The 10693-nt window shown below is 38.1% G+C and overlaps 1 long non-coding RNA gene across 1 annotated transcript; it reads left to right on the forward strand.

The window, feature by feature from the left end:
• Window positions 1-820: 820 nt before the first annotated feature.
• Window positions 821-9788, forward strand: LOC125317437. The gene is made up of 3 exons (XR_007200085.1): window positions 821-5560; window positions 5657-5820; window positions 6354-9788. It is a non-coding gene; the product is annotated as an uncharacterized LOC125317437 (long non-coding RNA).
• The last annotated feature ends 905 nt before the right edge of the window (window positions 9789-10693 follow it).

Raw genomic sequence — 10693 nt, forward strand, 5'->3', positions numbered from 1 at the left:
GAGACACAAAACTAACAGAAGCAGAGCTGACTTTGACTAGCTCTTGACTGACCCTATGCTGGTGTCCTTCTGTCTTACAAGGACTTTTTTCACTGGCCCTTTCCATAGCTGCATATCGTGATTTGCTAGAGCATTTTGGCAACCTGCTCTCCCCTTTAGTTTAACATGGTGGTGTTCAGAGGACAAGTTATCTTCCAAGAACTGCAGTGTGTCTGCTACTAGAAAACACTGTAATTAATGGATGCTGAAATGTTAACATTGAAATGGAATATATAATAATTCCCCATTCTGAACTTCTGAACCACGGCGGATTGCTTCATGTTTTATGATGTCCTCAAGGTAGTAAAGTATTTGTGGGCATATAAAGAGAAGTTCTTTCCTAAATCTCACATCAGCAGATTTAGGAAGAAATCTACATTTAAAATATTATAATTTTTGGCTGTGAAGGTAGAACATCTGAGCTTGTGCATGGTCCTTCTGACAATTCAGCTGCTCAGAAATGGCATCGCAATTCTCATATTGGCCCAATTCCTGCTTTGCTTCTCTTACATCACTATATGACCTGCAGAGAGCTGTCACTTTCTAGATTCTCAGGAAAATAAATAATGAATATGGCTTCATTTAACAATTGGGACTTTGCATCTGCAAGTTAGCTGTTTTTCAGTACCTTCAGAAGAATCGTGTGCTGACTGAAAACCTTGAGAGGGAGAAATAGCTGTATTATATACACGTCTGGAATGTGAGCATGTGGTACAGATAAATATTTTTAACATAGAAAGTGCTGTTATATTAAAATCTGACCCAGACTTTAATGATGGTATTGTAATCTGTCTATCTCAGGTTTCTGTTAGGGAAGAATGCATTTAAATGCATGGATAAAATTTCATTACTAAAACAACTTTCTGAAGTTTGGCCTGGGACTGTGCAATGTATTTTTGGAATAACCAAGAATATCACCAACACACCACTGAACCTACCTTTTGCTCTAGACACAAGAAAAATATTTTTAATGTTTTTGTCTTTCACATAGATTGGTTGTATTTCAACAAGAAATGTTAGGAAAGCAAATTGAAAATTGGTTATTCCAGAAAGGAAAGTGAATAATTACAAGAAGAAAGTTAATAAACAACTAAATTATGGCTGTAAACCTCTATGATGAGCTTCATATCAAATAACACTACCACGTTGTGTTTTTAAAAATATGTTCTGCAGTGTTTCAGGGAAAATTGCAAAATACCTTAATACCACCTTAACCCCGTTGATTAGAGTCTTTAACTACCAACCAAAAATTAATTTGTATTCTTTTCCAGGTCTAGGATAGACTCAAATGGGAATACCATGTTATTTGTGCTTCAAAAGCTCTCTATTGCAGAAGTCTGAACAGACTACAAGAGTCTACAAAGGGCTTCTCCTCAGTGCTTCCTCTCCCTTTCTCCACTAGTTATCCCTTTGGTCACTCTTCATCAGAGTTCAGTCATTGCAGAGATAGGAAAAAGGAAGATGATATTGGCATTAGTCAGTGATTTAAAGAAATACAGTCACAGGAAGTAGATGCCTGTATTCCACAAAGAGCTGCCCACATCCTTAATTCTTCAGCCTCACATGGGAAACTGTTTCACCTGTGTGGAGCCGCTTGAACACATTGGCGCATGTGAAGAAAAAGAAATCGATGGTCTGGAAAACATTTTCTCTGCTGGAAAATGTGTAATAAGATGCTGCCAATGGCTCAGCTGCGTAAGCACTGGGAGCACAGTCATGAACGTCTGCTGAAAGCACACAAACCTTTTTTGTGCTCGTTGCTTGGCACCCGTGCAGCTGAGCTGCTGCAGAAATCTGGGTATGAGATGTCAGAGGAGAGAACAGAACTGATCTACTTGGTGCTATGAATGCAACCTTTGCCTCCTGATTATAAGTCTTTGGGTTACTATTAGGTTTGGATTCCTTCTGTCCACTAAAAACCCAACAAACTAGGATTTTAGTGAAAATTTCATTATGAGGGAAATTTCACCTCTATAAACATGGTCTTGTGCGTTTAGTGTAAACCAGAGCTGAACAGGCAAACCCTGAGCCACAGATCAAAAATATGATTTTTGTGGATGTTTCTTCATTTACTCCTGTTTTTTTGGGACTGAGGCTCCTTATATGCTTAACTACTAGGAAGGTATAGCTGAGAATCTTGAATTAAGAAATTGCTTTGTCCCCTATCCCAACTGAGGGAGCTCTGAACAGTGGTGACTGAAGTGAAATGTGACCAGACAGTTTGGGAATTGGAGAATATGTAAACTAAACATGTCATAATGACATCTGGACATTCCTTCCAGCAAAGTTATGCTACAGATGAGCCCAGCTATACTGGTAGATAGGTGATTCCTGCCACTGAGGATATATGGAAGCCACAGGATTTTTCCAGGTGGAAATCCTCCAAGCTCATCCATAACTCTCTCACAAAATATTTTTATACAAACATTGAGTATGATATACTGTATACATTTAAATATGTATCTTCTTATAGGCTAATCGGGCCTGATCTATTTCTCAACATCCCTGGGTTCACTAGGAAATGTTTTCCTGCATTTCCTTGAAGACTTGATTGTTGTTGCCTTAATGACATCGTCATAGACGGAGAAGAAACACGTTCATTTTACGTGTAGGAAATTGAATTTTTAGCTAGATTTACCCATATTCGTTTCATGTTGGGTAGACCTCCCATTTTTCTCACGAGTTTGATCTTTGGAAGCTAGTAAAAAGGAAAAAATTGTAAAAAACTTACCTATTGGTTACCTCACAGCTATGATATCGAGTAGTGTATAACATTAATTGCTTTGGAGGCAAGAGTATTTAATTTTCTTTTTTTTTTTCTGTTTGCCAGAATCTTCAGACCTAAGAGTTATAGCGTAACATCACATTGTTTAGTGCTCTGAGATCAAATTGCTTTCCTGCTATTGTGATGGCAATAAGCAGTTTCTTGTAATTGCATATATGTCATGTGGAATCACGAGTTTTTCTTTTTGGAGTGAGAATATAACTTTTCAGGATTGACTAATTAAAAGGAAAAAGTAAGATAACCTAGGTGGGACTGAGATGTCCTCGACTTGCCTGGAAAGGCTTTTGTGTTAAGTTTCTGTATCAGGAATCAGCCTGTAGATGTCCCCCAACACACATTGTGCTACATCCAGTGTTTCTGTTGAAAGCAGCTATCACATTTATAAATTACGAACAACCCAAGTTAAAGAGAGACAGAGAGATGAAAAGCTGCTCAGGAATGACTATTCTGTGGGAGGACAGCTAAGTTAATGACAGATTTTAGAACATCTCAGACCAATGGAAATAAGAGCTAAACAAGAGCTGATAAAAAGAAATAGAAATGAGTCTTATAGAAGACTGAAGATGTCAGAAAAATGGAGCCAAAAACGACACACTTCACTGTGACTCTAGATATGGAAATCATAAATTTTCCTCTGGCTTAATGAGCCAGAGCTGACCTTAGCACTGTAAATACATGATGAAATGAATCCATAAAGTGACAGGTTTGTCTTTGACAAAACCAGCGGGATAGGGAGAGAAAATACAGCTCACTCCACAATCATCCTGATGAAATGATAAATTTTGTTGGCCTTTACCTATGTTTAGCTGATGTAATTAACTGCTGAATAGTGCCTGCATCAGTAGTGGACCTGGCCCTGCCTCCATAACCTACAGTAGAGCTGGATGAATCCTGCATATGGTTTGTAACAATGGGTGGAATCCTCAGGAGTTGTTTGTTTCACCAATTTGCAGCCTGTTGTCTTCAATAAACCATTGATTTCTTCTCACAGAAGATTTTGATAAATGGTTTCTACTTGTATCAATACCCATCTTCACATGCAGCCAAACACATTTATCAAAGAATATCCATTTCTCACGATTTATTATTTCCTTTGCTGTCATTTTGGTCATTAATCTTCCATTTTCAAAACTATCCAGGGAGGACCTGAAAGAATACAGAGTAATTTTCCCTCAGCACAAGTAATGAAGAATCAAAGCAAACACTGAGGGACTTTTAGCTGGGAAATTTCACAGCATTTAGATTCTACCCTCCTGCTGTTCTGACATAGATCACAGCACAGTGGGTAATGGAAAGTCAGTAGCATCCAACTTGCAGATTTCAGGTCTACCTGTGTCCCCAAGGACAGCTCTATATCCAGGCCTTAAAGTCTCCAGCAGTGGACTCTCCCAAGCCTCCCTCCAGGCAAGTTATTCTGATATTTGATTATTTCATTTTTTGAGTAACTTCCTTAATCTTCTTTCCTTCATCTTCTTTTTCTTTTTTTTTTTTGTGGGCATAGCTAATAGCAACATCTACAATGAAATAATTATTTCTCTTGTGTCAAGGATCTGCGTACTGGAAGACTACTGTGTTCCACTCTCTCTCTTCCATCCTCCTCTTCCTTAAGCTTCACAACCTTATTTCTTTCACCCCTTCCTCAGAGAAGACTTTCAAGACGTTGCCACTTCCTTCCAGAGTCTCTCCAGGTGTTAAACATTTTTCAGGAAGGAACAGTGTGGTATTGTCATGTGATGTTTATCTTGCTGTTCACCAAAACACACACAATTGCTTTGGTAGAACTGTTAGATAAAATTTTGGTCTGTTTTCCCCATTATTTCTGCCTAAATTGAAATGTGATGACAAATCACAATTACCTATATGCTAAATACAATTTTCAATATTTTCAATTTTCAATACAAAGTGATATATATACAATTTTCAATATAAAGTACACCTTTAAGTACTTTGTTCCTACATAAACTCTGAGATTGTTGAATCAATGTCATTTTTCTGCGCAATGGTGGAAAAAAATCCTTAGAGATAAAGAAAATAAGTAAACGCGAGTATAAAGGTTTGACTCGATGATGGTCTTCTTCAACCTTAATGTTTCTATGATTCTTTATTTCAGTAGGATTTTGAACACTGTAAGGGAGGAATCTTAGCTGACTGTTACTCATCTGCTACTAATCAGAATGACTTTCCCAAAGTCACACAGCAAGCATTTTGATGTAACTAATGCAGTACAGAAATGGAGATTTCATTCTGACCAACAGGGAAGAATAACGAAGTCTTGGAATAACTAAAATACTCGCCCAAGAAATATTTAAAATGTGATACAGTAAAGTACTTCTAAAAATCAATTTTTCATGGACAAACTATGGTAAGTTTTCTTCTTCTATACTACTTAATGTATAAAAGACGTATTTTACAAATTAATTTCTAGTAGTTTTTAAAGGAACTTACAAAAAGAAAAAGTTGACTGAAAGAAGTGTGTATCAGACCATATATCTGTAACACAGTTCTACAGTAAGCAGTTTTTCATTCCATGGATGATCTATGGTGAATAAATTTCTGCAACTATATTGCTTCTGGCCAGTAAGAGGATGTGTAATTGAGCTCTTCCACTTGTAGAGTGAGCCCCAGTCTAAAGGAATGTAAAAAATTGCATCTGAGCTTTCAAGAAACAAGTTGCACACAGGGGACTTGCTATGAAGGAGCTGTTGAAATGTAAGGTGCTAAGACTTCTATAACAAGGTAACCACATACATTGAGCCTAGTATGATTGATTGTGCTTTTGGTTTTTTGGGTTTTTTTGGTGGTTTTACTTTTCTCTTTTTTTCCCCTTTGCAGTGGTGATGTATTTTGCTTTGTTTTCTGACACAAACCTGCAGACAAATTGTAGGGGGCAGGAAAGAGACAACTTGAACTGCTGACTGCTTCAGTGAGACAGATCGTACGAGGAGCATCTCATATTTCATCAAACCTCCAGCGGTCAAATAGAGAGACTGAGTAAAGTAAGCAAGTAGGAGTCAGGTCTGGGTAAGCAGTACCATTAGTCAGTGAAAATTATGAGTCAAGTGCTAAGCAGTACTTTTTCTGTAGAGCTACCCTATCAAATAATTTTCTCAAAGCCAGAGCAGGTGTATGAGAGTTGTGTTTGGTTAAGATTGATTATACACACGTTAATCAAGGACACAGAAAAGCTTCACATCAGATTGATGTACCCTAGCAAGCCAGCTTAAGCGAAGTTAAAAAGCTGTGATAATTCCCTGAATTTCATGTTTTCACTGCATCTTTTGTGTTTTCCTGGTGCTCTTTTGCCATACACCCATAGAAAAGTTATTCCCAGTGCCATAGACAAAGATACATTAATAAATTAAATGAATCCACTTCTTTTGTTGACACTCTAGAGTTTACATTTCTCTTTCTCCTAAGATGGTGGAGAAAAATAATTAAATTTATCCTTTTTTAAATTTTAAACTACTTGTATATTTCTCACCATATCTGTCAGTTATTCCTTGCTTCCACTTATTTGTGTCTTTTGCAGGGTGAGGAGAAGTTGACCTCCGTACTGGAAATTTTCTTTCCACAGTTGTGTCAGGACATGAAGAAGCTAATTTCTTTCTCTGACCCCAGCCATACACAGAAATAACAGATGTCTCAATATGCTGAGATCAGACATTAAGGGGCATCGGGGAGGACAGATGTTGCATCAACAGAGCTTTCCTTCTTCTGAATTAATCTGAAGTAAAGGGTTGTTTTCTGACCTTTTTCTTCCTAATTTAATCAAATTATATTGTACTAGTTCTCCTGATATCAAGTCTAATTATTTGCATTTATTTAGGGACTAATCCAGAAAAAAACAGATTTAGCTTTAAATGTAGACATATTTTTCCATAGGAAATTTCTCTGAGGAAACATCATGTAATTTAATCAGAAAATGAGCCTCTCTCTGTAGAATAAAGTGGGGCCACATAAACTCCTTTAGATAGATGCGCTTAAATGACATATTTAAAAACATGTAGAATTAATATGGAATCAAAATATGGTATTAATTTTGATAGAGTAAATGGACCCAAGGATCATTAAGGTGTTAACCTGATCAAGTCATTGTAAAGCAGTCACAAGTAGCTCAAATATTTGAGTACAGAGACCCTGGATCACCATAGCTAATTTCCATAACTAATACACACACACACACACAGAGTTTAGATTAGGAGGTAAAAACACAACCAACCAAAACCAAACATGCGGGGTTTTGAAGCTGAAAGGTTAGGAAACAGTCTGATTGTGCAAAGTTCATCTATTTGGGACTTTCCTGAGTCTTTTTTCGTGAGAGATACTGGTCAGGGCCTCTTAATCTGGATTAATCTTGATTATTAGTAGAGAAGAGTAAACTGTTTCTGCTGAAATTTTAGTCTTTTGCTCTCTTTGATAAAAAGTACAGAGAAGAGGAGGGAGGAGAGGTTTGGTAGTAGGAGGTGAGGTAGTTGGAGTTTACTCCCAGTCCTGGGATCCAAAGCAGCTGTTTATTTGTCGTGGATGGTCAGAGCCACTGGGACAACCTCAGCTGTTAGATTGGCACATCTGTCTCAGTCTCACAGCTGAGGCTGCAACCTGGCATGTCCAGCTGGGGTCCCACTGCCTCTCATGGAATGAGCTTCTGGGGCTGCTCTATAGAGCGAGTGCAGAGTCATGGAAGCAAAATAAAAATGAGGGAGAGAAAAAGGCGGGGATGGGAGGGACGGTAGTATGTGGTATAGTTTGTTGTAAAGAGGATTGGAAGGAAGATAGTGCCAATGCAGTGGCATGTTGTTGGAGAGGAGACTGGAGCACAATCCCCAGTCTCTCTTGAGGTGGGTGTTTCTGAGGTGCTGTGGTCCCACACATGGTTGTGTGTTGATCAAGAATATTGCTGTCTGCCATTTCTGGGGACAGACTAGCTGTGCACACTCTCTGCATGACTTAGATAGGACACTAACATTCTGAGTGTAGTATGAAACATTTTGATCAACTGGTAAATTCAGAAGCAGGACCAAGGGCTTTTTTCAGAAAAATATAGTTCTCTTACCTTGAGTGGGTTTTGCCCTTAAAATCTGCCTCAAGGTATGAGTTGAATAAATACTTTTCAAAATCATAGTTGAGAATAGTATTAATTAATTGAGAAGTAGTAATTAATGTTGGAAAGTCTGTTACCTGCATGTTCTACTGCTCTATGAAGATTCAGATGCATAAAAGCTCAATTACACCCAAAGAACGTGTTGAGTCCTTGCTGAGCAGGAGGATGTAGTTCACATTTCACATCCCAGATCTGATTGTTTTGTTACCAGGTTTGGCTTTGTTCTCACTCAGCTCCAGGATGAGATCTGTGTGCTTGTTGTCTTCCTATGTACATAGGTTTCCTTTCAAAAACAGCCTGGGGTTGTGGACAGGGAGGAATCTGTGGTATGCTCTGATATCTTCCCAGACAGAGCGTTCCAAGGACCAGGGGTGTGGGTGCACCCATTCTGCATCCTCGCCATAGCCAGAGTCTCTGCATGGAGAGCAGCACCGATATCACTATGAAGAGAAGATCTTGGCAGCATCTCCAGGGATGTCAAAAGTGGGGTTTCTATAGTGCTATAGGAGGTATCCATAAAAAAGAGACAAGAACTCAACAACCTGTGATTGTACAAGACCCCCTTTATCTCCATTTTTCCCAATGGTGATCTAAGAAAACATTATAATAATTAATTTAAATGGCATTATTCATTATAATAAAATTATACAACTTTGCTGTCTGCTTTCTATAAACATTACTCTAGAGATTCTGAGGGGAGGCTGAAATGTAAACAGTACTTTTTTACATAAACATTCACTAAGAGTCTTGCTCTTTCTTCCTAGAGACTCCACACCAGCACTTGATTGCAAACTTAAATTAAATTGTTTGAAGACTGGGTTTAACATTTTTCAGTACAGATAAACAATATATTTCAAAGTAAACACTGTTATATGACATGTGCAACCTTAGAAATATACCATTTTAATTATTACTGATGACATTGCTTGTTTATCCTTGGTATAACATCATTAATTGAAGTGAAATTACCTTTGATTTTGCAGATGTAAATGGGCAAATTTAAATTCTTACTTTCTAATATGTAAACAACTAAATTTCATGTGTCTCTTATGAACACAGGAGGTGTTATTGAACAAACTGAAAACTTTGCTTATGTGCAAAGTGAGAAGGTAGTTTGGGTCGGTCTCTCTCTGAAATGATTCATTCTCTCACACAAGAAATCTCTCTCAGTTTAGTTGTTGCCTTAATCTGAGCTACGGTTCTTCTGACCAAGAAGATACTTGTGTAGTCTTCACATCCTGGAGTGTGCAGCACTCTAATGATGTAAATTACTCACACTGCTATGTCTGGAAGAAATGGTATCAACCACATACCATGTCTTGGGCCTCTCTCCTCCTGCTCCTCTCTCCTAAAGTGGTTTTTCATGACAAGTGTTGCAAAACAGAAGCCAGTGGGAAACGTGCTGCTGAGCAAAGTAACTCTGTGAAGCAGAAAGTTAGAACCAGAGAACAAAAGGTTAGTTTTCTTGTAGAAAAGATAACAGCTTGAAAGTGTCTCCCTCTTCTCTCCCCACGTTAGAAAAGGGTGCACTAGTGAGGTTAGGTCAGCACACACATGTTTTAAATTAGTGGTTTATAAACAAGGAAGTGACAATTATTCGTTATGATTGTTTGTCAAATAATCACATCTGTACCTAATTACCATGTATGTGACAGTGTTTGCATTTCTCAGTAAGCTGAATTCAGTGAGAATAGCTTAGATGTTAAATTGTGAGCCCACATTTAATGGATACAAATATTTTAACACAGTATACATTGTGTTAAAAGTTATAAATAAAAGTGCCATATAGCTCTAATCAGTTTCACTCCTTATCTTTCACTTGCAAAGTTTACGAAACACAGCAATAAACCTTAACGTACTCTCTGTGATGTGGATTTCTCTCATTCCTAAAGACTTCTTATCAGACAAATTTTAGTCTTATTGTTTTATTACCTAATAGCGTTCTCTCTTTGTTAATACAGACATAGCCTCATTACACTCTGGCCAGGTTAACATTTTCAATATTCATCTTATTTATTTATATTTCTTTTTGCTATCTTTGCATGTAGTTCATTTCTTTAGAAACACAGGCTTTCACCAATGGTTTCATTTCCAAGGTCAGCTAATTTTAAATGTCATAAACTCAGCTTTGAAATACCAAACAAAGAAACCTTTCAATGCCCATTTGAATAAAGACAGAGACTTCTCTTTGACATTCTCCTCCTTCAGAAATTCTTATCTCAGATTCCATCCAAAAGTGTATTTGGGGAGAGGGAAATTGTAAGTAAGTCTTTACATGAGTGTTTGTTTGCCCCAGAGGTGTTTGTGCTGCCATCTCTTAAAGTCCTTGAGTTTAGGAGTCACTCAGGGTCCAGGAAAACATAACACATGCTTGAATTATTCCAAGGCTTTGGACTGGATTCTTGGAGCATGTGTGATGTTGTCTTGCCTGCTCTGAAAGAATGCTTTCCCAGCTGTTTCAGGGGTTTTAACACCCCGTTATGTCATTCTTCTATGTCTTACAGGGAGCAGGGTAAGATGTGTATCACCATCCTGTTTGTGGTCAAAGAGCATGTCTGTGACAAATATAGACAGATAGGGAGATGGGGTGGGAATCCCTGGCTGGAGGAATGCCTCCGTGGTTTACGCTTGTCTTACAGTGCTGTGTTTCTGTGTGTGGTCACGCTATGGCAGAGTCACACTGCCTTACATGGTGGGAAGTTTGGGGTGCTCTTTTTCAGCCCAACCACATACCTGTGCCTGCTTCTAGGATCTTGAAATGAACTCAT

Source organism: Corvus hawaiiensis, chromosome 26 (genome assembly GCF_020740725.1).
Source record: "Corvus hawaiiensis isolate bCorHaw1 chromosome 26, bCorHaw1.pri.cur, whole genome shotgun sequence".
NCBI classification, from domain to species: Eukaryota; Metazoa; Chordata; class Aves; order Passeriformes; family Corvidae; genus Corvus; species Corvus hawaiiensis.